The sequence below is a fragment of the Azolla caroliniana genome, unplaced genomic scaffold (assembly GCF_043228905.1).
Source record: "Azolla caroliniana isolate FFs.n. ecotype wild unplaced genomic scaffold, voAzoCaro1.0.p SCAF_30, whole genome shotgun sequence".
NCBI classification, from domain to species: Eukaryota; Viridiplantae; Streptophyta; class Polypodiopsida; order Salviniales; family Salviniaceae; genus Azolla; species Azolla caroliniana.
Window position 1 is genome coordinate 1 of NW_028230465.1, and position 25,607 is coordinate 25,607.

The window sequence follows — 25,607 nt, forward strand, 5'->3', positions numbered from 1 at the left end:
TATAAAGATCTCAGGTTCTCTACGATTTCGGCAATGCGATTGTTCCAATTTCCATTACGAAGCCGAAGTATACTTACCTACCTAATCGTTGCTACTCAAACACCATGGTAAATGAAGTGACCCTGCAAAGTATAGTCCATGTGCTACCAAATGGCCCAAAGACAAGTTGCTCTAGATAATGAACCAACCCACTTGAGCACAATAACCTACCCAATACTCTATTCATGTTTATATACAAGCGTGTTGGCTAATAACAAACAAACAATAATATGCTTTATCGATAGGACTAAAATGAAAACTTTTATTTTCAGGAATGGTTCATTGAGAATGACACAAAGTCATGGAACGTCACAATGCAATCAGTGTATGAGGCCAAATCATTTATAAGTTATGGATTAAATCTATCGCATGGACTAATGTATGAGATAATTAATGCATCGTTTTTGCATTGTATTTTTACATATAAAAGTTTACGTCAAGAGAACGCACATGTATGGGAGCAATGGATCTTCTATGGAGAACATTATACCCCAACTAGGTAGACATTGTTACAACTATGTTCACAGTACCATGATGAAGATATATTGTTACAAATGGGATTCGATAGGTCAATAAACAATTTACTATGCATTGGATGATGATTACAATGGCATTGAGTTTATCTTACACTTTGTAAAAAAATGAAAATTTGTTCATAAAGGTGGACGGTGTTATTCCCTACCAATCAAGTGAATGTGATTGAACAAATAAGATGGATTGCAGACGTCGAGTCTGAATTGGGAAGAGCAATAAAACTTATTTGAAATGGGCATCGGCATGTGGAATGTGTAGATACGTGTAAAAATTAAGAAGTTGGTTCTAAAATCTAAGCAATAATGTTATGATGTTTGTAATATTCAGGAACAATTACAATGGCAAGCTGAGAGGAGTGAATCAATGTGTAATGATTTGAGTTGGTTGAATGAAGTGCCTATTAGTAGTTTTGTTAGTTGTTCACGTCCCATGGAATTAATTGCCCATGACAAAGGTTGGTGTATATTACGGGGTAGTCTACTAAAGCTTTAGATGTCCAAATTCATGAGTACAAATGATAGGTATTGGGATATGAGGGAGAGGCAAGGAATATGTTCAAGCTAACTATAGTAGTCGTGAGGTAGTGGTCACCGAAGTTTCTTGATATTGTGGATCAAGGAAAACGAGAGGTCCTTACAAAACCCAAAATGTAAGGCTTTTGTGATAAGCAAACACTATTGGAAGTCTTTTCCACGATAGGCCGAGAATAGAAGGAACTATGGAAAGATGAAAACAAATATGTTAGGTAGATCATCCTACTTAGAGGAGCACACATGAGGAAGTCATGCAATGTATACATTGTAAGCTTCCCACCGTTGGCACCTATATCCTTGACGATCATGATGCAAAGTTAGTGGAAGAGGCAATCCTATGTGAACAAAGACTATGTGAATTTTAGCTTGACACATATTTTGGATAATCAAACGCAGACCTTTGAAAGGCTAAACAAGAAGGCCATCAAGACCAAGTGATCTAGAAGATTACATACAAAGGTGGATGTGAAAGTCCAAAATACAAGGCAAGAATAGTGACCAAATATTTTGTGCTCAATGAGGCATCAAAATGTTTATGATGATGTTCTCAAATTATGAGGCCTTCAACAATTTAGGTGGATTTAACAACGTTTGCAATGATGGTGAAATTGGTTCCTCAATTTGAAAGGATAGGAGTTCACAAAATACACTAAGGAGGATTGCAATGGAATCAACCCTAACATTCCACGTTTGGCCCATCTAGTTCCTTCTACCCAAGTGTTGTATATGCTTCATAAGTGCTCTCGACATTCATCATCTTGTCACTAAAGGGGGCATGAATTGCAATCTCATCACATATAAAATCCAATTCATGTTAAGGCGAAATACCCATGTTAAGCTCACTTAAATATACCCACCCAACTTGTTTCTTGAAACAATGTTGGTAATGTTTTTTTTTAAACTTGAAATTGTTATTCAAACTACATAGGAAATGAAAATGTGAAACCTCAAAGTATATATCAAGCCCAAACCAATGACTTGAAAAATGAGCAATTCTATACGACACATTTGAGATGATGCTTGTTTCGTTTTCCCCTTCTAGTTTTAATATTCACATCTTAATAGAAAAGGATGCCGGGGGAGCCTTGTGTCCAAAAGAAGGCATAGAAAGGGAGATTTTGTGTGGTTTTTATGAGCTTCCAAACTTCATGGAATATATAAAGTAAATAAACGAATTGTTGACTATGGTTTTTGGAGTGAATGGTGGATTTGAAATTCCCGTCCAAAACAAAAAGATGAGAAATGTTATACAAACAAATACTCACTGGGTAGAGAAGCAAGAAAAGATTTGTTACTTTTGGACCCCATCATTTTGTGGCTAGCAACAAAACCTTGTCGGCGAAACAAATGTTACCTTTGTTATTAGTGATATTGTTATTGTTATTAGAATTGCAGCTTCTCAAAGGGCATTACTATCATTTTCACTCTTTATATTGCGGCAACTATTGACAACGTGGAATTATGCCATACCTTCTTTTTTGTTGCATAACTTGTAGTTTTTGCTCCACTTGTTTCTTATATGATATCATCTGTTTGATCAGATGTTGGTACTAGCCTTTGTATCACAATAGAAGTGAGATGAAATGTCTCCTTCTATTTTCTCTATGTACATTTCTCAAGTAATATACTAAGGTGTATCTTTCTTTAAAAAGAAAAACAAACTATTGACAACGTCAATGTTGTGAAGCCATGTTTTTGGAACAAACAAATGGTGAGTATGCTCTCAACAAAAATGAAAAGGACCCTAACAATTGTGGTCTTTTGTTGTTGCTTGTATCAGCCATTGGTATTGTTATTAGCATAATGTCTTATTTAAAGAGCATTGGTATCATTTTCACTATTTACATTTGTTACAATGGCAATGTTGTAATATTTATTTGGGGCGCAAACTAGTACTGTGCATGATCTCAACAAGAATCTAAAATACAATTTAATAACGAGCACAACATCAAACCCATTACTTGAGCCTAGAAACCCAAGGATGACATTGCAAAGCACAATATTTAACACCACACCATCAATATTTTACTTATTTGAGAGTTAATGGTTTTAGCTCTATGAATGAGTAAATAAAAACCCATCATTCGTGAACACGATGCTTTTACATTGTGCTATGGCCAATAGTATATTGTAATTATTATTATTAGCACCACTCTATCGTTTTCACTCATAGAAATGTGGAAAACGTCTTGTTATTATTAGCATAACCTTGTCATTTTCAATCTTGGTTTTGTGGAAAATGTGTTAACTTCAATCTTGTAAAGCCATGTGTTTGATGGTAAAATCTTAGTATGCATGGTCCCAAACCATAGATGGTGAAGAGTTCTTTCACTCAATATTCGATATTCAAACCCACAATATTATATTTGCAAAGCACAAGCTTTACCACTACCGACCATATAATGTTATGCATTTGCCTTTTTTAGTTTTAATAATACCAAAAATCCATAAGCTTTATTTTGTGGGACATTTATGATGGCATATGTATTTTTAGATAGGAAAGAGATTCACATTATGCTTTAACACGTATGGAGTCTAGACTCGATATTATTATTGTTATTACCATTTCTTCATTGTGTAGTTTAGTACCTATTTTTCGTAGTGAAACTTTCATGTATTTCTCCTTCCTTTTCTTGATTGAATATCCATGTAATGATGCCAACCATTTAATAATGTGTACCTTCGTCTCTATTCCTCTGCCACGTAATGATTCCTATAATTGATTGAGTTGGTCCTTTCCTTGGCTCTATCATGCAATGCTTTCTCTCAGGGCGAAGCTTTCTTTATCTCAACTTGTGTTGTCTAATCGTGTATTGAGATTTTGACTACTTCCACTCAACACCTCATTAAGAAGAGGTGGTTTACATTTAGAACAACTTGCAAGAAGAAGACATTAAGTTGAATAACTCAACGAATCAAGACTTCTCGCAGGACAAGTCCCGGAGAAAGGACAAAACATGCGGCGTTGATGTGCATGGGTGAGTAAGCATCAGATAGAGAAGAGAGTGAGAGTGCTCGACTATGTGTGGGCTGTACACAGTGTCACTACTGTCAACATGCAAAGAGATGATGATGAATCAATGGATGAGAGAGCGACTGATGAGAGAGAGAGAGAGAGGACATGATTGACTGAGATGCTAAACTTGTGAACGACAATGTTCCACACGCGCGCGCACACAGACACATACACACAAGAATGAAATATGAAGATGTCAAAAAGGAGGATGGTGATGTGAAACCTTTTTAGTAATAATAACAACAAAAATAATACAAAAGTGAGAGGGTAAGTCAAGGGGCGTGGAATGTGAATCATATGAAATGTTATGAGAAAAACATCACGTGCGTCGTGGATAGGGGGGGGGGGGGAGACATAACATTTATTGTATAGCCTATATATAATATATATATTTAATATGAAGGAAGTGTACACGCCACCAATTTACTGGTACTACTTACTACCTACATATTAGAATATGTACACACACAAACATACATACATACATACACTTTGTATGTGTGTATGTGTATGTGTATCTTGTTGTGATGAAGGACCTACAACAAGCAAGATTTTGGATTACCTCGCCTTTAATCCTTGTCTAGAGTATACAGAGAATACATGCAAAGAGTTTGTCATACATTCCTAAGAGCGACTTGTATCATGCATGCCACATACATGATAGCATGCTAAAGTTGCCATTGTCAGTTATTCCCCTTCACCTTGTAACCTTAGAATCATATGTCTTGCTATACACCTTCATGGTTTAAAACCCGTAAAATTCCTTGTGTGAGATGGGATTCTAAATGGCACATAGATAGATGTCTCGTTTGTATAGGTATTATTTTGGGTTAAAATTTGAAGTTCTTAACTCAAATAATCCTATCTATGGAATAAAGGAAAAAGTGAGGATGAGACATTATAAGCATCAATGTCATGCAAATGATTGATAAGAAATTTTAGAAGTTACCTTCTTACGACACTAAGTTTTAAATTCATAAATACAAGGGATGTGATTATAGCACTTGTGCTTCATAACATCACGTCAATGTGTTTGTTGTTGGGTTCACTATATAAACTTTTCAAATGTTTTGTTTGAGATCATGACAATATCTCTATGGTCCCAAAAAAATGACTTCTTAATAGTGACACATTTGTATGCATAGCATTTCCCTCCGAATGAAATGAATTGAAAGAACAAATTTGTAGGTGGTTTTGTGTGTTAAAGCCTCCAAAGTTTCCTCGTTGATAAGTTGTTGCAGCACTAAAAGAATAAGCCAATGTATGAAATCAAAAGAGTGTCAATGCATAGAAACAAATGAGAGGAAGCACGAATGAAAGGATTGCATCTTCTACAAGGAACAAACATCTCATTGAAGTGTTTCAATCATTGTTAGGTGCACACTAATTGCTAGCTATCTTGCTAGGAAGTGGTGTATGTGAATATTCTTTGTGTGTGTAGGTGAGTAACTTGTAGGCAAGAACATATTTTAGAATGGTATGGTGCAAGTGAGTGCATGAGGTTCAATGTACATTGAATGTATCTATATGTTTGAATGTGCCATTATGATGCCTATGAGTTTAGACATGCAATTCATGTGTGAAAGCCATAGGGCTACAATGGAAGTTAGATGGATGCAATTGAAGTCATAATGCACTCTCAAAGGTTCATTAACCATTACCAATGAGATCATCATAACCACAATATATTTATTGTTTATACAATTATTAGCCATACAAATCCACAACTACATGTTTCATCAATAAGATACAATTTAGAGCTCTATTTTCGGCCACAAGATTCCTTGGCTTGAGAAGGATAATTTTCATTCAAGAAAATGTTTCCATTTCTTACTCCAACTAGAGAGGAGGGAAAGTGAATTTTGGTTTGTGAATATAATTAACAATCGGCAAACCGAACTGTTTTAAAATTTTGAAACCTGAATTGTACCGAACTAAACCACAAAACCGTTAATTTTTTTTTTTCAAACCGTAAAACCATTAAACTGTAAAAACCTCGGTTTCGTGGTTCGGTTTCCATTTTCAACATAGGTCAAAATTTTAATTTTTTAACATTTATAATATTTCATTTAATTTTTTTTTAAAGATATTCCTAAAATGTGAGAATAAGGTCTAAAAATGAAAAGATTGTTTAAAATTTAAAAATAAATAAATAAAATAACCGTTAAACCATTTAAACTGCGGTTTTTGGCTGTTAAATCCAAACCGTTGAAATCGTTAAGTTGCGGTTTCTCGATTCAGTTCGGTTCAAACCGAACTGTTGCCAATTGATTATATTATATAATCAATTTTCGTTGACTGTTATGCTCTCTTCTTTGGCTATGTCCTTTCTAAACTTGTTAGGAACACAAATGGGGTTAGAAGACTAGATGCCCATAGATCCAATTAACCAATGGTGTCATCCCTTATTAGATGTATGGCTAGGAGTTATTTTTGGTGCATGTCGTTATGCATTTTATATGTATATGATTTCTATGGTGTTTCATCATTAGTTGGAGGATCCAAAGAGGGGTTGTAACATCCTTGTGAAGCTATTAGAAAATCCTTAAAGAAATGGAGTTTTGAGGAATTACCGAGTGGAAAAGTTCTAGTTATAGACCTAAACATGAAACTTTATGCATGTGCATGGCCCTTAAATATGACATCTATGTTGAGATTACAAGTTACAACCTCAATCATACACCTTGTGTCTAAATACATACCTAATCCTTGGAGCATGTGTGTGCATTAAATCATGCCATTGACCTTGGGAATGGTAGATTCCTTTTGCATTGAATGAAGTGCATACATTAGATATCCTACTCACTCTCCCATTCATTAGTAGATTCCTCCCAACTTTTGTGCGTACTTCCATAGACGCCATATTTAAACCAAACGCCATCTTTTGTATAAGATATTGTTTACATGTTGTTTACTTAATTTTGCGTGGCTTCATTGTAATCTTCCCCCTTCTTGTTAAGATACATTAATTTTTTTTGTCTTTGGTGTATATAGTCTCTCTCTATTGCTTTATCTCTCCTTATCTCCCTCTCACACACACTAACAATTGTCGAATACGGGTCTCTAATGGATATATTCACATTGTCCCATTGGACACACTAGGTTTAGGCTATTTCTGTAAATAGTATGTTGAGAATTAAGCTCAACATAGTGCAACGTGTGAACACACCTTTTGAGAATCTATGATTACTCAAAGGTCAAGAGTCACACCACTACTCTCTACACATTAACTATGTGTCATAGAATCATATTCTATGACACATAACTGAGTTACATATTCCCCATGACTATGAGTCTTCACATTCCCCAAGAGAGACTGGTTGTTGTAGTTAGTTAATGAAGAAAGAGGGTGACTATATATAAAGCACCCTCCTCATACTTCATACTATGTAGGTTGTGACTCCTTGTAATGCTACATTTTGTATTTGCTATTCTACTTGTGAATATACACATTCTTCTTGAGTATTCCTTTTTCTATCTATCTTGTGTTCGCTTTTCTCTCCTCTAATTCCTGTCACACATACACATAACACACATATCTTCCGCTACAAAAGAATCATACCTGATTCTTTACATGGCATCAAAGCGGTTTGGTAGTTCGATCTAGCCCATCTGCGTGTGTTGTGTTCTACGCTGATGTTCGAGAAGAACCGATCCATTGCTATCGTAGTGCGACTACATAGCTCGTATTCGAGAGAGAAGGAAAATATAAGAAGGAAGAAGTCTTAATCGACAAGGAATACTCAAATGGGGAGCGCTCTCCCTAGCGAGACGCTAGATCGAAACAACTTTGCATCTTGGGAGTACAAGATGCACCAATACCTTGTCGGCCAAGGCTATTGGGGTTACATCAAAGGAGCACAAGAAAACCGACCCGACCCGAAAGACGTCGACTACGCAAAATGGGAGCCAGTGGCAAGCCGAGTGATGTATTGCTTGGCGACATGTGTTCATGACCACATGCTCAACTATATTTGAGAAGCCGAGACGCCAAAGGAAGCGCGGGAGAATCTACGAAAGATTTTCGCCGCCAACACAACCGTGAGAAAGCTTCAACTCCGCCAAGAGTTGAACAACATCCAACAAAGGGATATGTCCATCACGAGCTACACCTTGAAGATCAAGGAGCTTTGTGACTCACTCGGCTTGATAAGCATCAATGTGGACGATGATGAGATGGTGCAAATATGCCTCGGCTGCCTGCACCATAGTTTGGCGCGATGATGACCGCCGTATTAGCACGGGAGAATCCGCCCTCCTTCTTCGATCTTCAATCCATGTTGTTGGTCGAAGAAAACCATGTTTGAACAAGGAGCAACGCTTCAGAAGGCCACATGCTTTACTCACACTCAGACGAAGGAAGAGGACGTGATTGTGCAAGAAGAGGCCGATTCGGCCAAGAACGAGGCCCGACTTATGAAAACAACTCGCAATTTCGGCATCAAGACGGAAGTCATCGAGGAACCTTTGGAAGAAGGGGGAGCTTCTATTCCGGTCCGAACCGACAAAATTCGGTCGAAGGCGGATATTGCGGAAAAATCGGTCACCACGAAGAAGTGTGTCATAAGAAGATGCGCGAGTCGGCTTCCACTAGCCGACAACTCACCAATTATGCCACCAACTCCGACTATGACGATCGTGGCGGAATGTTCGTGATGAGACATAGAGCAAATTCTATGTTAGCTTCTACTTCAACTAGTGCCTCCGGTCCGGAAGACGTATGGTTCATTGACTCTGGTGCCTCGAACCATATGACGTCTCATCAAGAATGGTTTGGAGAACTTTGAGAGTCGGAATGACCCGACTATGTCGAAATTGGAGACGACTCTACGCATCTGATTCGACACATCAACAATGTCCCATTCGGCAAAGAAGCTAACCAAACTTTTATTAAGAATCTCTTGCATGTACCGACCATTACGAAAAATTTGGTCTCCGTCGGTCAAATTGTTGAGCAAGGGATGCAAGTACAATCTAATCAAGGCGGTTGCTTCATCGAAAAAGAGGGCCGACTCATCGCTCGCGGACGAAGAGAGGGCCGAATGTTCATTCTCGACTAGCACGAGATGAAATCGTCCATGTTCGCAAAGGGCACGAAAGCCGATTCCGACATAGAGTTATGGCACAAGCGGATTGACCATATCAACCTCCAAAAGCTCAAGGCAATGCAATCGAAAGGAGTCGTCATCGGGCTCCCGACATTCAAGGAGAAAGAGATTGAAGGCGTGTGTGCTGCTTGCCAATTCGGCAAGCAACATCGGCACTCATTTCCGAAGGAGCGAAACGTGAGCAAAGGCGTACTCGACGTAATTCATTCCGATGTATGGGGTCTGGCTCAAACGGCTACATTCGGCGGATGCTAATACTACGTGGCCTTCATCGATGACTTCTCCAGGCACACCTGGATCTACCCCATGTGGCAAAAGATCGAAGTGTTCAGACACTTCCAAAAATTTAAGAATGAAGTCGAGAAAGCCACGGGCCGACATGTACGATGTCTTTGGTCGGATGGAGGCAAGGAGTACTTCTCCGACGAAATTTTCAGCTTTTCTATGGAAAGAAGGAATTCGGCGAGAGTTTTTGTGTCGACATACACCACAACAAAACGGAGTCGCCGAACGAAAGAATTGGCACATCCACGAAGTAGCATGGGCCATGATGAACGAAAAACACCTGCCGAAGTCGTACTGGGCAGAAGCGGTTAACACGATCGTATACCTCATGAATCGGTGTATGACATTGGGTGTGCACGAACTTATTCCGCATGAGAAGTTTTTCGGAAAGAAGCTGGACCTATCACATGTTCAGATATTCGGCTCCATTGCATACGTGCACATCCCCGAGGAGAAGCGATAAAAGCTCGACTCAAAGTCGGAGAAATGTACCCTCGTAGGATACTCACTAGAGCAAAAGGGGTACAAGTGCTATAACCCCTCAATTCAAAATCTCGAGTATGTCGAGATGTCGTTTTTGATGAGTTCGCACCTGGTACGCACAAGAGATAACTTCAACTCCGATTCCGCTCGACCCGGAATCCTCTGAAATAGAGATAGAAGCCGAAGATCGGCTCACGTGCATGTTCGAAGAATGCGTGATTATGACAAGGCTTAGTGGGCCACAAGAACCTCTGAGCGATCAAAGTACATCTTGGCCGAGTCCGAAGTTGGAGAAAGGAAAGCCGAAAATGCCGAAGTATGAAGACGATCATTTCGATGGCAACTAATCGACTCACTCCCTCGATAGTGCACTCAAAGGCCTTGACATCCGGACAAATGGAGTCGACTACAAAGAGACATTTGCCCTGGTGGCAAAGATGACGATTGTGCGGTCTGTGATTGCACTCGCAACGACGAAAGGGTGGCACCTCCACCAAATGGATGTCAAGAACGCCTTTCTTCAAGGCGAATTAGAAGAAGAGGTGGTACATGGTACAACCACCCGACTTCGAATCTAGCATTCATCCGAAAGCCGTATGCCAACTCAAGAAGCCTCTCTACGGCCTCAAGCAAGCACTGCGTGGTCGTAGTGTAATTCGCACACTACGTTGTCGTAGTGTAAGTTGCACACTATGTGGAAATTATATTTTTGTCCCTCCGGATAGAGAATGGAGTGCTCGGTGAGAACCGGAAGAAAACGGCATACCGGCAAGGAGGAAAACGGCATACCGGCAAGGAGGAAAAACGACATACCGGCAAGGAGGAAAACGGCATACCGGCAAGGAAGAAAACGGCATACCGGCAAGGAAGAGCCGGATAAAGAGACATAAATGTAAAAAGAAAGGAAATACTCACTACTACGCAAGGCGTGATTCGAACTCTGCACCTCCACGTTGACAAACCCCAACCTTACCATTACATTAACTTATCTTAAGTGTTTTAAATATAGATTTAATACGTATAAGACCTTTATTTATGCATACCTTTATTAAAAGGTAAATCATGTATTTTTAGAGTGCGTGAATATTTTATAGAAAAACGCAAGCAACTAAAAAGTGACTCATGCACATCTAGCGTGCATGAGCACTATATTTAGCAAATAAAAGCAAGGATTAGAAAAGCATCACATGCACATTTAGTGTGCATGAACATATTAGAAAAAGCATATAGCTATGCTTAGTCTCTCCCATCACTATATAAGGATGGGGAGCACATTGTAGTTTTTGTTGATTATTTGGATTAAGTATTAATCAATACAAAAACTATTCGTGGGATTCACGATTTATACATCTACTTCTCTCTTAACACCCTAAGTACCAATTAATATAGTATACTCGTGTGATTCACGAGTTTCTTATCTTTCTCTTTGCTATTTACTCATAATTAATCTCTATCTCACGAACTTCTTTCTCCTAGTCCAAGACCTCTGTGGTTCCCACCCGACTCACGCAATGATCCGGAGCCGAAAGGCACGACACAGTTGGTGAACCCGACGTGAAGACGGGTGGCAAGGAGATGGAGGCTCAACAAGCTAACAATATGATGGCGATGTTCGAACGGATGCTTCAAGAACAACGCACGATGTCGGAGATTTCGGCATCAGTAGAGCGGCTCGTGCAACGCAACGGGCAATTTAATGGTAAGGATGTGTCGCGATATTTGCAGGACTACAAGGCGGAGATGCTCCGGTGCCGGGCTTCGGAAGGACTGCAAGTGACATCCTTTAACCGGGTGGCGACCGACGGGCTTCAAGGGAGTATCCACGGGTTGCAACAACAAAATCCGACGTGGGAAGCATTCGAAGAGGCGTTAAAGACCACGTTTGCCATCGAGGACTCCTCCAAGGCAACGCGGAGGGGATTCGAGGATTGGGTGGAAACGTCAGGTAAGGGGTTGAAGGTCCTCGAAGTGTTTTCGACATTCGAAAGTCGGTTCGGGAGGTTGTCCGCGAGAGATCAAACTATTCTTGCGCCGGACAAAGTCATCATGTTTTTGCGAGCTGTGGACGTCCGGGACCGGAAAGATCTCGGAGTGCTTCTTGAGGACACGACCACCGAAAGCGGCCTCACCGAAACATGGGAAAGCGTGCGGGATATCGTCGCGCGGTACACGAAGAGGGGGCAATGGCTTGCCAACGAAGAAAAGAGGGTTTCGGAACCGATTCCGAAACCGAGAACGGGACTGGAAGACCATCAACCGAGGGCTCGGGAGATTACGGCCGAGAAGGGAGTCGACGCGTCTACGGTGGAGCAGCTGCTGAAGGAGATGGAGAATCTAAAGATCGCGATGGTGAAGAAGTCGGACGACCGCCCCACAAGCTCCAAATATACGGATCGACGGTGCATATGGTGCGATAGCGCCGAACACGATCGGAGGGATTGCGACGACCATAAGGAGGCGCTACGACGGGATCTCATCTACTACGAGGGAAACCGGATTCATTCGATGGACTCTCGGAAGCCACTCCGACCGAACTTCCGGAAAGGCGGCATGAAGAAGGTGCTCGAGGAGGAGTTAGCGGCAAGAAGCAACTATGCGACAACCGCGGGAATATGTGTCGGGGAGTCAACGGGAGCGAAGGCGTCTTTCTGGCCGGAGGTGCTAGGAAACACCGAGAAAACCGACTCCAACGATATCCGAAACACCGCGGAAGGCGTCCGGGAAGCTACGGGATGGGAGTGCCCTGTCGACAAGAATAGCATATACGCCCTGTGTCAATTACATGAGGTGTATGTGGACGAGAAACGACGGCGCACAGAGGATGCGGCCGGACCATCGAAGATACCGGAAAGCTGGAACTCCGGAGGTAAGGGAAAAGAAAAGGCGACTCCGGCATTCAAGCTCGCCTCGGACATAGAACAACAAACCGACTTGAAAAGAGTGTTCGAGGAAAGAATCTTGGATAGCCGGGTAGATTTTTCGCTGCGGGAACTACTCGGAATAGCGAAGAAGGAGTTTCACGATCTTCTCGTGGATCTCGTGAAAAGGAAGAGACAAAGTACGGAGGAAAATGCTCCAAGGGTGAATGCAAATACCGTTTCAATGAACGACACCGAAGTGGAAGGCGAAATTCCGAACTCCCACTATACAAGGCCACACTGGGCACGTGCGACTACGGAGACTCCGGTCCGAATCGGCAACATCAAAGAACCCGTGCTAGCATTGATTGATCACGGATCGGAGATCAACTTGATGTCCAAGGAGTTCTACCGAAAGGGGAAGTGGCCTATAAACACCAACCATGGATGGAAGATTCGGGCAGCCACGAAAACGACAGAAGACCTATTTGCGGCTTGTCCGGATGTGACGGTAAAGATCGGGGATGTCGAAATTGACCAAAATTTCTTTGTGCAGGATGAGGTTCCACATTCTGTCATCCTCGGCCAACCCTTTATCACGGCTTCACGGATGGAGACGAAGGTGCTCGATAGTGGTGCGGCTTTTGCGCGAATTCGGAGCCAAAACGGAGGGAAATCCGTCCAATTCCTAACGGTGCCGGCAAATCACGAAAGGAACAAGAGGGAACTCTTGTCCCAAGTGAGAATGGATTTTTAAAGCGGACTGTTGCGGAGTGGGGAAGTGATAGTCCGAGAAGCCCTGATACCCCACACAGGAAGAAAACTCTCGGAGCAAAACAAGTACGAATCGGCCCGGATGGGGCATCTACGTACACGGCCGTAACCGGAGGAATGAAGAAACAATACCGACAAGTGGAGGATAAGTTACGGTCGGCATCAATAATAAAAGAAGACGAAGAAATCGTGGGAGTGATCGAGGAAGTGTTCTATGGGAATACACTACAACGGCTTGAAGAGCTTGCGGAAGATAAAAGCCAAGGGAACCGGGTAGTCCCGGTGGAATCGGTCGAGATGTACGAGATCGTTGCGAAAATGGGGCCGGATGCGCTCCGCAAAGAAGAAGCAATGGTAAGTACGAAATACAAGACCGTGGAGAAGAAGGTGAAACCGGCCGCGGGACCACTACCCGCCGATAGCGAACAAAAGAAGAAAGAAGTCTCGGGAGATCCGACACTTCGGAAGTCCGTGGATATCGGACATGCCTTCACAGATGAGACCCGGAAGAAACTTCGGATCGGTGGAGGTGGGTTCCTCTTACAAGAAGAAGAAAAACGGTTTCGAGAGATGTTGGAGCAACATGGCAAAGCATTCGCGTTCACATCGAGGGAGATCGGATGCATTGATCCAAAGATAGTGGAGCCGATGGTGATTTTCACGATTGATCATGTACCGTGGAACCTGAAGCCGATTCCGGTGCCACGGGCGCATATTCCGAAAGTCATCGACTTGCTCAAGGAGAAGGTGGCGATGGGGATTCTAGAGCCATCAAGTGCTCCGTACTCAAATCGATGGTTTACGGTTCCGAAGAAGAATGGGTCACTCCGATTCATCCAAGACTTACAACCGGTGAACAAGGTCACGATCCGGAACTCGGGAGTCGGTCCGATAGTGGACGAATTCGCGGAAGCTTTTGCCGGACGTGCGATATACTCCATCGGGGACCTATACTCGGGGTATGACCAATTCCAACTAGCCGTGGAGAGCCGAGACATCACTACCATGCGGACACCGATAGGACTAGTTCGAATGTGCACACTACCACAAGGAGCGACAAACTCGGTTGCACATATGATGAATGCGATGAACAAGGTGCTTCGAGATTGCATCCCGGAGATAACGATGCCGTTTCTAGATGACATTCCGATGAAAGGATGCGCGGTGGAAGAAAAAGATGAGACTATGGATGATCGGGGATGCCGAAAGTTCATGGTCGACCATATTCATGATTGCGAGAAAGTGTTGCGAAAGCTAGAAGATGTGCACCTAACACTTTCCGGGGAGAAATCGGCATTCGGGCAAGAAGAAATATAGGTGGTCGATTCAAGATCGATGCGATTCAAGCTATGAAGGAAGTATGTGAGTCAACATCGGAAGTCCGAAGGTTTCTGGGTGCGTGTGCATTCTATCACATATGGATTCCGCACTATGCACATATAGCGGACCCGCTCTATCACTTGTTGCGGAAAGGTAAGAAATTCGAGTGGAAACCGGAACACACTAAAGCCATGAGGAAGCTCAAGAAGACACTATGGAGGGCGGAATCACTCAAGAAGCCAAGCTACGAGCGGCCAATCATAGTAACGGTTGATACAAGTCCAACCGGTATCGGGTGGGTCATCAATCAAGCCGACTCGGATGGTTCGCGGTATCCGATCCGATTTGGAGCAAAGGTCCTCAACGAAAGGCAACGCGGATATGCACAAGTCAAAAGAGAATTGTGGGGAGTCGTGTCGGCGATAAAATCGGATCGGGATTATTTGATCGGAGCTGAAGTGGTGATCGAGACGGATTGTCTTCCGATACTCGGGATGATGCGGTGTTGTACGATACCGGATGTGGCTATGCTAAGGTGGATTGCATATGTCAAGTCACTTAATCCGGAGGTTCGACACATCTCGGGGAAGGACAACGCGGTAGCGGACATGTTATCGAGGGCGCGGTTTGAAGACGACATAACCGAATCAGATAATGAAGAAGTTTCCGAAGACTACTTCACGTCAGAACACATATGCCGAGTGAACGTGATCCGAGAATTCCGGGAAGAAGAATACGAGGGGGAAACCTTGATGATCGGGAAGATGCTACAAGAGGTCGAGGATTCAACCAATGATAAAGAAAGGAGAGCCGAGATCCGAAGGAAGAAGAGGCAAGTCCAAAAGTTCTTCTTGGAAAACGGTTTAATATGGAGGACGCCGAAAAGTGTTGGGAATCACCGCTTGGATTCACCTTCACCTCTCCGGCTCAACCGATTAATCGCGGATCAATGCAGCAGAAAATAGGAAATACAGAGAAAGACGCGATACACAGGGATTAACGTGGAAAACCCTAACTGGGGAAAAAAAAACCACGGGAGTCCTCAAACTCCAACTATCACTATAGACAGAGATGTACAATGGTGAAGCTACAAGGCAACAACCTTGAGCTCACTGTCTTCGCCACAGGCGGCGGTAATACACAGAGGCAACGACCTCTTCGTCTCTCTCGCTCTCTCTCTCTCTTTTTCTCTCGGCTGTTCTCCCTTCGCATGAAAAATGAGCAACAACATAAACTGTTTGCCCTAAGTCATATTTATACACATATGACTTTCGGGCTATTTACAAATATAGCCTCAAGGGCTCTTGGCAAACATATTCACAAATATGTCCCCGCATCCGGATCTCCCTCCGGGTACATTCGTCATCCGGCACCGTAGCCGGGGTCTTCATCATCCGGCTCCGTAGCCGGGGTATTCATCATCCGGCTCCGTAGCCGGGGTATTCATCATCCGGCTCCGTAGCCGGGGTCTTCATCATCCGGCACCGTAACCGCAACCGGGCTTGCCGTCATTCATCTCCGGACATCCCATCCGGAGGGACCGAAATCCCAACAAACTCCCCCTTCACTTCGGCATGGGATGTCTCTCCAATCCGACCCTCTTCCGGCATGCTTCCAGCTTGTCGGGTGTGAGCACCTTGGTCAGCATATCCGACCCGTTGTCGTCCGTGTGGACCTTCGTCAGCACGAACTCCTTGTCTTCTATCCTTTCCCGGATCCAGTGGTATCTACGCTGGATGTGTTTCGTCCGGGAATGGTAGGCCGCGTTCTTTGCAAGGTGGATGGCACTCTGACTGTCGTAGTAGAGTCGGTACTCCTCCTGCCGGATACCGAGCTCTCTAATGAAGTCCTTCATCCATATTATTTCTTTGCCTGCTTCAACAGCCGCCATGTACTCCGCCTCCGTGGTTGACAGCGCAACCGTCTTCTGTAGCCTCGACTGCCACGAAACGGCTCCCCCTGCATACGTCATCACATACCCTGATGTGGACCGGCTGGTATCTGCATCAGCCGACATATCCGAATCGGTGAAGCCGTCGAGTTCGGGCTTACCGGAGCCGAATCGGAGGCACACGTTTGCCGTGCCCTTCAGGTATCGGAGTATCCACTTGGCCGCGTTCCAATGCTCTTTGCCGGGATTGCTCATGTACCGGCTCACAACTCCGACTGCATACCCGATGTCCGGTCTCGTACACACCATGGCGTACATCAAGCTCCCGACGGCTGAGGCATACGGCACTTTCATCATATCCTCCTTTTCAGCCTTTGTCTTGGGGCTTTGCTTGCTGGACAACTTGCAGTTTGCCGGGAGGGTTGACCCGACCGGTCTTGCTTCCGACATGTTGAACCGGTGAAGCACCTTTGTCACGTACTTCTCCTGTGACAGCCACAACTGCTTCTTCTTCCGGTCCCGGATGATGTGCATCCCTAATATTTGCCTCGCCGGACCCAGGTCCTTCATTGAGAAGGTTCGGTGAAGAGCCTTCTTCAGCATCCGTATCTTGACCTGGTCCCGTCCGACGATCAACATGTCGTCCACGTACAGGAGGAGTATTAGAGAGTCTCCTCCTTCGAACTTCTTCACAAACACGCAGTGGTCGGACTGCGTTTTGAGGTACCCTTCGTCGGTCATGAAGGAGTCGAACTTCCGGTACCATTGCCGGGGAGCCTGCTTCAGTCCGTAAAGGCTCTTCTTCAACCGGCATACCAGGTGCTCCTTCCCTTTCTTCTCGAATCCTTCCGGTTGCTGCATGTAGATCTCTTCTTCGAGGTCACCGTGAAGGAATGCCGTCTTCACGTCCATCTGTTCTACCTCGAGGTCCATGCTTGCCGCTATGCTCAGCACCGTCCGGATGGAGGTCATCTTCACTACCGGGGCAAATATCTCGTCGAAGTCGACGCCCTTCTTCTGCTGAAACCCCTTCACCACGATCCTGGCTTTGTATCTCGGGGGGTTTTCGGCATCTCCCGGTTTCAGCTTGAACACCCACTTGTTTCGAAGTGCCCGCTTTCCTTTCGGCAACTCCACAAGTTCATATGTGTGGTTCTCATGCAGGGAATCCATCTCGTCCTGCATGGCACTCAACCACCTGCGGCTCTGGGTGTCATGTTTTGCTTCTTCAAAGCTCTCCGGCTCCCCCTCGTCGGTTAGCAGCACGTGCTCTGGTTCCGGAAATCTCCGGGGGGCCCTTCTCTCTCTTAGAGGATATCTCCGTTCCGGAGCTTCGGTAACCGGCTCATCCGTTTCCTCTTCATCCGGTATCAGTTTCATCTTCCTCGGCCGGTTCTAATTCTTCACCGTCTTCGGCCGGATCCTCGAGTGCTAACCGGTCCCTTGCCGGTCGGGACTGCTCCTCGTAGAGTTGATCCTCACCGGTCGACTTGGAGCTCTTCACCTTCTTCTCCGACTCCCAGTCGGCGAGTGTCTTGTCCTCCATGAAGATGATGTCTCGACTCCTGAATATCTTCTTGTCGACCGGGTCCCATACTCGGTAGCCGAACTCGTCGTCGCCGTAACCGAGGAATATGCATGGCCGGGTCTTTGGATCTAGCTTTCCTCTCCGGTCCTTTGCCACATGCACGTAAGCGAGACACCCGAACACCTTCAGATGCCGGTAGGACACTTCCTTACCGGTCCACACTTTCTGCGGCGTGTCTCCGTCCAAAGGTACTGAGGGTGATCTGTTTATCACATACGTCGCCGTCGACATTGCCTCAGCCCAAAATCCCTTGGGTAATTTCGCATGCGCCAGCATACTCCGGACCCTCTCCATTATGGTACGGTTCATCCTCTCGGCCAGCCCGTTCAGTTCCGGCGTCTTCGGCACAGTAAACTCGAGTCGGATACCCTTCGAGCGACAGTACTCCTGGAACTGCCCCCGGTATTCCCCTCCGTTATCCGCTCGTATCGCTTTCAGCTTCTTGCCGGATTCCCTTTCCACTCTCGCGTGGAGTTCTTTGAAGATGCACAACACTTGGTCCTTTGTCTTCATCGATGCCGTCCACAGTTTTCGGCTATGATCATCAATGAATGTTACGAAGTACTGGGCTCCGCCATGTGACTTCGTTTCTACCTGACACACATCAGTGTGCACCAACTCCAGTGGTGCGCCACGTCTCGTCGGTGGCCTTGAGTGGAAGGAGGTTCGGTTCTGCTTACCGGCCAGGCAATCGGTGCACTTCTCCAGGTGCACATGCTTCACTGGAATAAGGTTGTCTTCTGCAAGCCTCTTCATCCCCTTCTCACTCATGTGGCACAGTCTCTTGTGCCACAGCTCACCGGCAGTGTCGGCTGCCACATTCAGCTCTTCCGGACATAACCGGGCATTCATCAGGTACAGTGTGTTGACTTTCCGGGCCCGAGCCACTATCAGGCTCCCCTTGCTGAACTTCATTACGCCGTTCCGGATGCTACCTGTGTAGCCTTCATCGTCTAGCCTCCCGGCCGAAATCAGGTTCAATCGAACCTCCGGAACGTGACGGACATCCTTCAGCAGCATTTTGCATCCGGTCGGGGTTGTCAACCACACGTCTCCTATGCCGGCAATCCGGCATGTGCCTTCATTTCCCATCCGGACACAGCCCTGCTCACCGGCTGTGTAGGATGAGAAGTATTTCTTCTCCGGGGTCAGGTGGAACGACGCTCCGGAATCGACCACCCAGGTCATCTCTACACCGGCAAGGTTCAGCTCCCTCTCTTCGGTAATGAGCATTATCTCTTCTTCACTTGCCGCGAGTGCCGTCGTTCCTTTCCGGTCCTGCCCTCGCCGATCCGGACCTCTCCGGTCCGTGGCTCCCCGGTATGCACCGTTTCTCTCCGGTGACTTCTTCGATTCGGTGTCGTCGGCTCCGTTGTCCTTTCGGTAATGCCGACAATTCTTCCGGAAGTGCCCCGGCTTCCCACAGTGGAAGCATGTGGGCCTTCCTCTTGACTGCGACCGGGTCCCCGACTTCTCCCGTCTTTGCGGACTCCGGTTCCATTGTCTTCCCCGTTCCGATTCGGTAAGCAGCGCCTTCGAGTCGGAGGCCGGTTCTTTATCTCTCCGACGCGCTTCTTCGTTCAAAATACTTGTCTTTACCGTTTGTAGAGACAAGTTATCTTCGGTGCAGGAGGTGCTGAGAGTCACCACCAAGTTCTCCCAGCTATCCGGCAATGTACACATCAGGATGATGGCTTGCATTGCATCCTCCAACGGGAACTTGATCGCCGCAAGCTGATTCACGAATCCCATGAACGTGCTTACGTGTTCCACCATACTCTCGCCGTCCCGGTACTTGAGATTCACTATCTTCCTCATCAGGGAGGTCCGGTTCAACGCATTCTTCCTCTCGTAGAGGCCCGACAGCTTCTTCCATATCTCATATGCGTTGGTGTCGTTTGCCACATGTTGTAGGACGCTCACGTCGACGTATTGTCGGATCGTCGCTACGGCTTTCCGGTTCAGGAGCTTCCACTCCGACTCAAGTACACCTTTCGGTATTTCCGACCTGTCAATCGGTTCGTACAGGTCCCGAACAATCAGAAGGTCCTCCATCTTGATCTTCCAGTCGGCGTAATTCTGTGCATTCAGCACCATCATCATCGGCTGCCCGCTGCCGCCGCCTTCCATTTTCTGCAACAGTGCTCTGATACCAGTTTGTTGGGAATCACCGCTTGGATTCACCTTCACCTCTCCGGCTCAACCGATTAATCGCGGATCAATGCAGCAGAAAATAGGAAATACAGAGAAAGACGCGATACACAGGGATTAACGTGGAAAACCCTAACTGGGGAAAAAAAAACCACGGGAGTCCTCAAACTCCAACTATCACTATAGACAGAGATGTACAATGGTGAAGCTACAAGGCAACAACCTTGAGCTCACTGTCTTCGCCACAGGCGGCGGTAATACACAGAGGCAACGACCTCTTCGTCTCTCTCGCTCTCTCTCTCTCTTTTTCTCTCGGCTGTTCTCCCTTCGCATGAAAAATGAGCAACAACATAAACTGTTTGCCCTAAGTCATATTTATACACATATGACTTTCGGGCTATTTACAAATATAGCCTCAAGGGCTCTTGGCAAACATATTCACAAATATGTCCCCGCATCCGGATCTCCCTCCGGGTACATTCGTCATCCGGCACCGTAGCCGGGGTCTTCATCATCCGGCTCCGTAGCCGGGGTATTCATCATCCGGCTCCGTAGCCGGGGTATTCATCATCCGGCTCCGTAGCCGGGGTCTTCATCATCCGGCTCCGTAGCCGGGGTATTCATCATCCGGCTCCGTAGCCGGGGTCTTCATCATCCGGCACCGTAACCGCAACCGGGCTTGCCGTCATTCATCTCCGGACATCCCATCCGGAGGGACCGAAATCCCAACAAAAAGACCGGATGGGATACCACTTCGAGTAGTCGGGACGAAAGAGCAACGAAACCGGATAATATCCGAGTTCCACGAATCCGATTGGGCTAGACATCGAGGAACATGGGCAACTTTTGTGAAAATCAAGCAAAGATATTGGTGGAAGAACATGTATAAAGATGTCGCGGAGTTCACAGAAAGCTGCGAGAAATGTCAAGTCTACTCCGGGGTCCGACACCGAGATGAGCTGCATCCGACATTCTCACCGACAATCAACTTCAAGTGGATGGTCGACATTGTAGCTATGCCGACCGGGATTGGACAAAAGAAATACTTGGTGTTAGCTCGAGAAGATCTCACAAACCAAGTTGAAGGTCGAGCGCTTCGGAGGAAAACGTGTGCCGCGGTGTGCCAATTTCTTTTGGAAGAAGTGTTTTGTAGGTACGGCTGCGTAGGACAAGTGATTGCGGACCGGGGAGAACTCGACTCGGACAAAGCTAGGGGATTCTTCGCCAAACATGGAGTTCGGTTAACGTTGACAACGGCCTACAATCCGGAGGCCAACGGGAAGATCGAACGAGGACATAGTCCGATCGTGAAAGCACTTGCGAAGGCATGCGACGGAAGGGTGAAGGATTGGCCACAAATGCTTCCGTATGCACTATGGGCGGATCGGACGACGCATAGCTCCGTGACCGGTTACATGCCGGCACAACTCATGACCGGACAAGCACCGGTAATGCCAACGGAAACCGCAATCGCGACATGGACAATACTACCGTGGAAGGAAGAGATGAGCCGGGAAGAACTACTAGCGGTCCGGATACGACAACTGGAGGGAAGACCGAAAGATGTAGCGGAAGCGTCACGCCGACAACAAGAAGCACGATTCCGGAACAAAAGCCGGTTCGACACAAAGCACCGACTACGACCGAGGAGGATTGAAGAAGGAGATTGGGTGATCGTCTATGATAGTAGCTTGGACCATCAACATACAACGATGCGGAAATTCGCGAAAAGGTGGTTCGGGCCGTACGAGGTTCGGAAGGTCTTCGACAACGGGACGTACCGACTGTCCGAGTTGGATGGAACAATACTACGAGTGCCTATAGCCGGGAAGCGGGTGAAGATTTTCAAAAAGCAGACTGACGACAAACCTTATGTGATCCAAGTCGAGGCCGACAACGAGGAGCAATCGGACGAAGACCACAATGATGCGGGAAGCGAAGAAAGTGGATTACAACTCATAGTCGACATAAGGGGAGAATCGGAGGAAGCTTCGGATGAAGACGGATACGAAGAATCAAGAACTTCGGCACATACCGGAGGATGTGCGGGTTTGGAGGGGGCGAGTGTCGTAGTGTAAGTTGCACACTATGTGGAAATTATATTTTTGTCCCTCCGGATAGAGAATGGAGTGCTCGGTGAGAACCGGAAGAAAACGGCATACCGGCAAGGAGGAAAACGGCATACCGGCAAGGAGGAAAAACGGCATACCGGCAAGGAGGAAAACGGCATACCGGCAAGGAAGAAAACGGCATACCGGCAAGGAAGAGCCGGATAAAGAGACATAAATGTAAAAAGAAAGGAAATACTCACTACTGCGCAGGGCGTGATTCGAACTCTACACCTCCACGTTGACAAACCCCAACCTTACCATTACATTAACTTATCTTAAGTGTTTTAAATATAGATTTAATACGTATAAGACCTTTATTTATGCATACCTTTATTAAAAGGTAAATCATGTATTTTTAGAGTGCGTGAATATTTTATAGAAAAACGCAAGCGACTAAAAAGTGACTCATGCACATCTAGCGTGCATGAGCACTATATTTAGCAAATAAAAGCAAGGATTAGAAAAGCATCACATGCACATTTAGTGTGCATGAACATATTAGAAAAAGCATATAGCTATGCTTAGTCTCTCCCATCACTATATAAGGATGGGGAGCACATTGTAGTTTTTGTTGATTATTTGGATTAAGTATTAATCAATACAAAAACTATTCGTGGGATTCACGATTTATACATCTACTTCTCTCTTAACACCCTAAGTACCAATTAATATAGTATACTCGTGTGATTCACGAGTTTCTTATCTTTCTCTTTGCTATTTACTCATAATTAATCTCTATCTCACGAACTTCTTTCTCCTAGTCCAAGACCTCTGTGGTTCCCACCCGACTCACGCAACGATCCGGAGCCGAAAGGCACGACAACGTGAAAAATTACATTTTTGGTCTCTCCGGATAGGACATGGAGTACCTGGTGAGAACCGGAAGAAGGAACCGGTAAGGACCGAAACCGGTAAGGAGAACCGGCAAGAGCCGGATGAAGAAGGCCGGTGAGAGTCGATGAGAAACGGACGAAGAGATCGGTAAGGAGGTCCCGGTAAGAACCGGACGAAGAAAACTAGCAAGCACCGGATGAAGCAGAACCAGAAAGAGCCGGATGAAGAAGGCCAGTGAGAGTCTCTCACCGGATGAAGAGACATATTTGTAAATAGAAGAAAGTATAAAAATATATATATTACATGCATAGGGCAAGATTCGAACCTTGCACCTCCATGTTAATAATGTTAAGCCTTATCATTATACTAGCGTATTATGAATTTTTAAAGTATACTAAACTTTATCCCATGTAAAATTTCTAGACATGCATGGTATAAAAAGTTATTCATGCATAGACACTCGAGTTAAAAGAAAAGATGAGATAGAAAGCTAATCATGCACATGCAGTGTGCATGAAAACTAAAGATAGGAAAAGCATGATGCTTGCATGGGATAAACTTAGACTCTTCCAACACTATATAAGGAAGAGGGAAAGATGTATAGAGGTTGTTGATTATTTTACAAGGGTTGATTAATATAAGATAATCGTGGGATTCACGAATTTGCTAACTATTCTTTCTCTCTTAATTTGATTACTCACTAATACACTATACTCGTGGGATTCACGAGTTTTTTATATCTTTCTTTCTTACAATATATTTCATATTCTTAATTGCCTTAGAATTTTCATTCCTCCTAGTCCAAAACCCCAGCGGTTCCCACCCGACTCACGCAACGATCTGAAGCCGTAAGGCACAACACAAGTGGGACAACTATCATATAGTGTAGATTTTATGTATTTACTTTTCATATATGAATTATAGATGAAACAACCATTAGAAAACCATGTGCACAAAACCATGGTTCTAAACCCATGGTTTGTGCATGACATAAGCAAAACCGTGTGCACAAAACCATGGTTTTAGCCCATGGTTTTGTGCATGTCACAAGCATGGAAAGACCTATAAAAGCCTCTAGTTGGGCTTGTGTAAGGGGGGCTCAATATGTGATATCACCAACACCATATCATCAATATAATTATATTTGTCTTTATCTTCTTCATATTTTTCTACTTCTCAAGTGTACAATCTTTCTTCTTCTCAAGTAAACCAATTTCATCTAATCTTACATTGATCGTCATCTCTTCGATAATTCTACAAACATCCTCCCCAATCCAAGACCCCGGTGGTCGTTCGAGTAGCACACGCACGCGCGAATCTTCACGACAACGTGCTTGGCATCTGAAGATTATGCAATATCTTCATCAAATTGGCTTGAATGTCGAAATCCAACAACTCCCTCTACGTAGGAAACAACTCTAGAAGCTCGTTTGTCATCATCCTATAGGTGGATGATTTGGTCATTCAAGGAGAAAGTTTAGTCGGCATCAACAAGGTGAAATCCCTCCTCTCTAACAAATTCGAGATGATGGATATGAAGGAACTTCATTACTTCCTAGGCATTGAAGTATTCGGATAAACGGCCATGCAAACGAGGAGTAAAGAGGCACGTCGAAAAGGTATGAGGGGCTATGAATAGGACATTAAACCACCGCCACATGGCATGCAATGCTATTATAGTACACAACCTACACATGCGGAGGCTCGAAAAAGGCGCCAAGATGCAGAGAGAAAAAACCCCATGCATTGAGACCTTCTCCTACCGCGAACCAAGGAGAACAGACGCAGACAAACGCGTAAAGATCAATCGCAGAGAGCTCGTGCACAGAGAACCCCCTCACTCAGAACTTTCTCTCTCACACTTTCCCCACCATCAAACCTCACCAATGCTCTCCGACCTCGACGCAGAGATGGACTGCCAAACGTTGTCTGAAGCCACCAAGAAATGGCTATGGCAACACGGACTGGTGGGTTCCATAACGATCATGGAGGCGGCGCCACACAAGGAGGCCGAAAAGATTATCAAAGAAATCGACACAGAGGTGATCACGGAGGAGGAGATCCGTGCGTTAATAGGCCTTC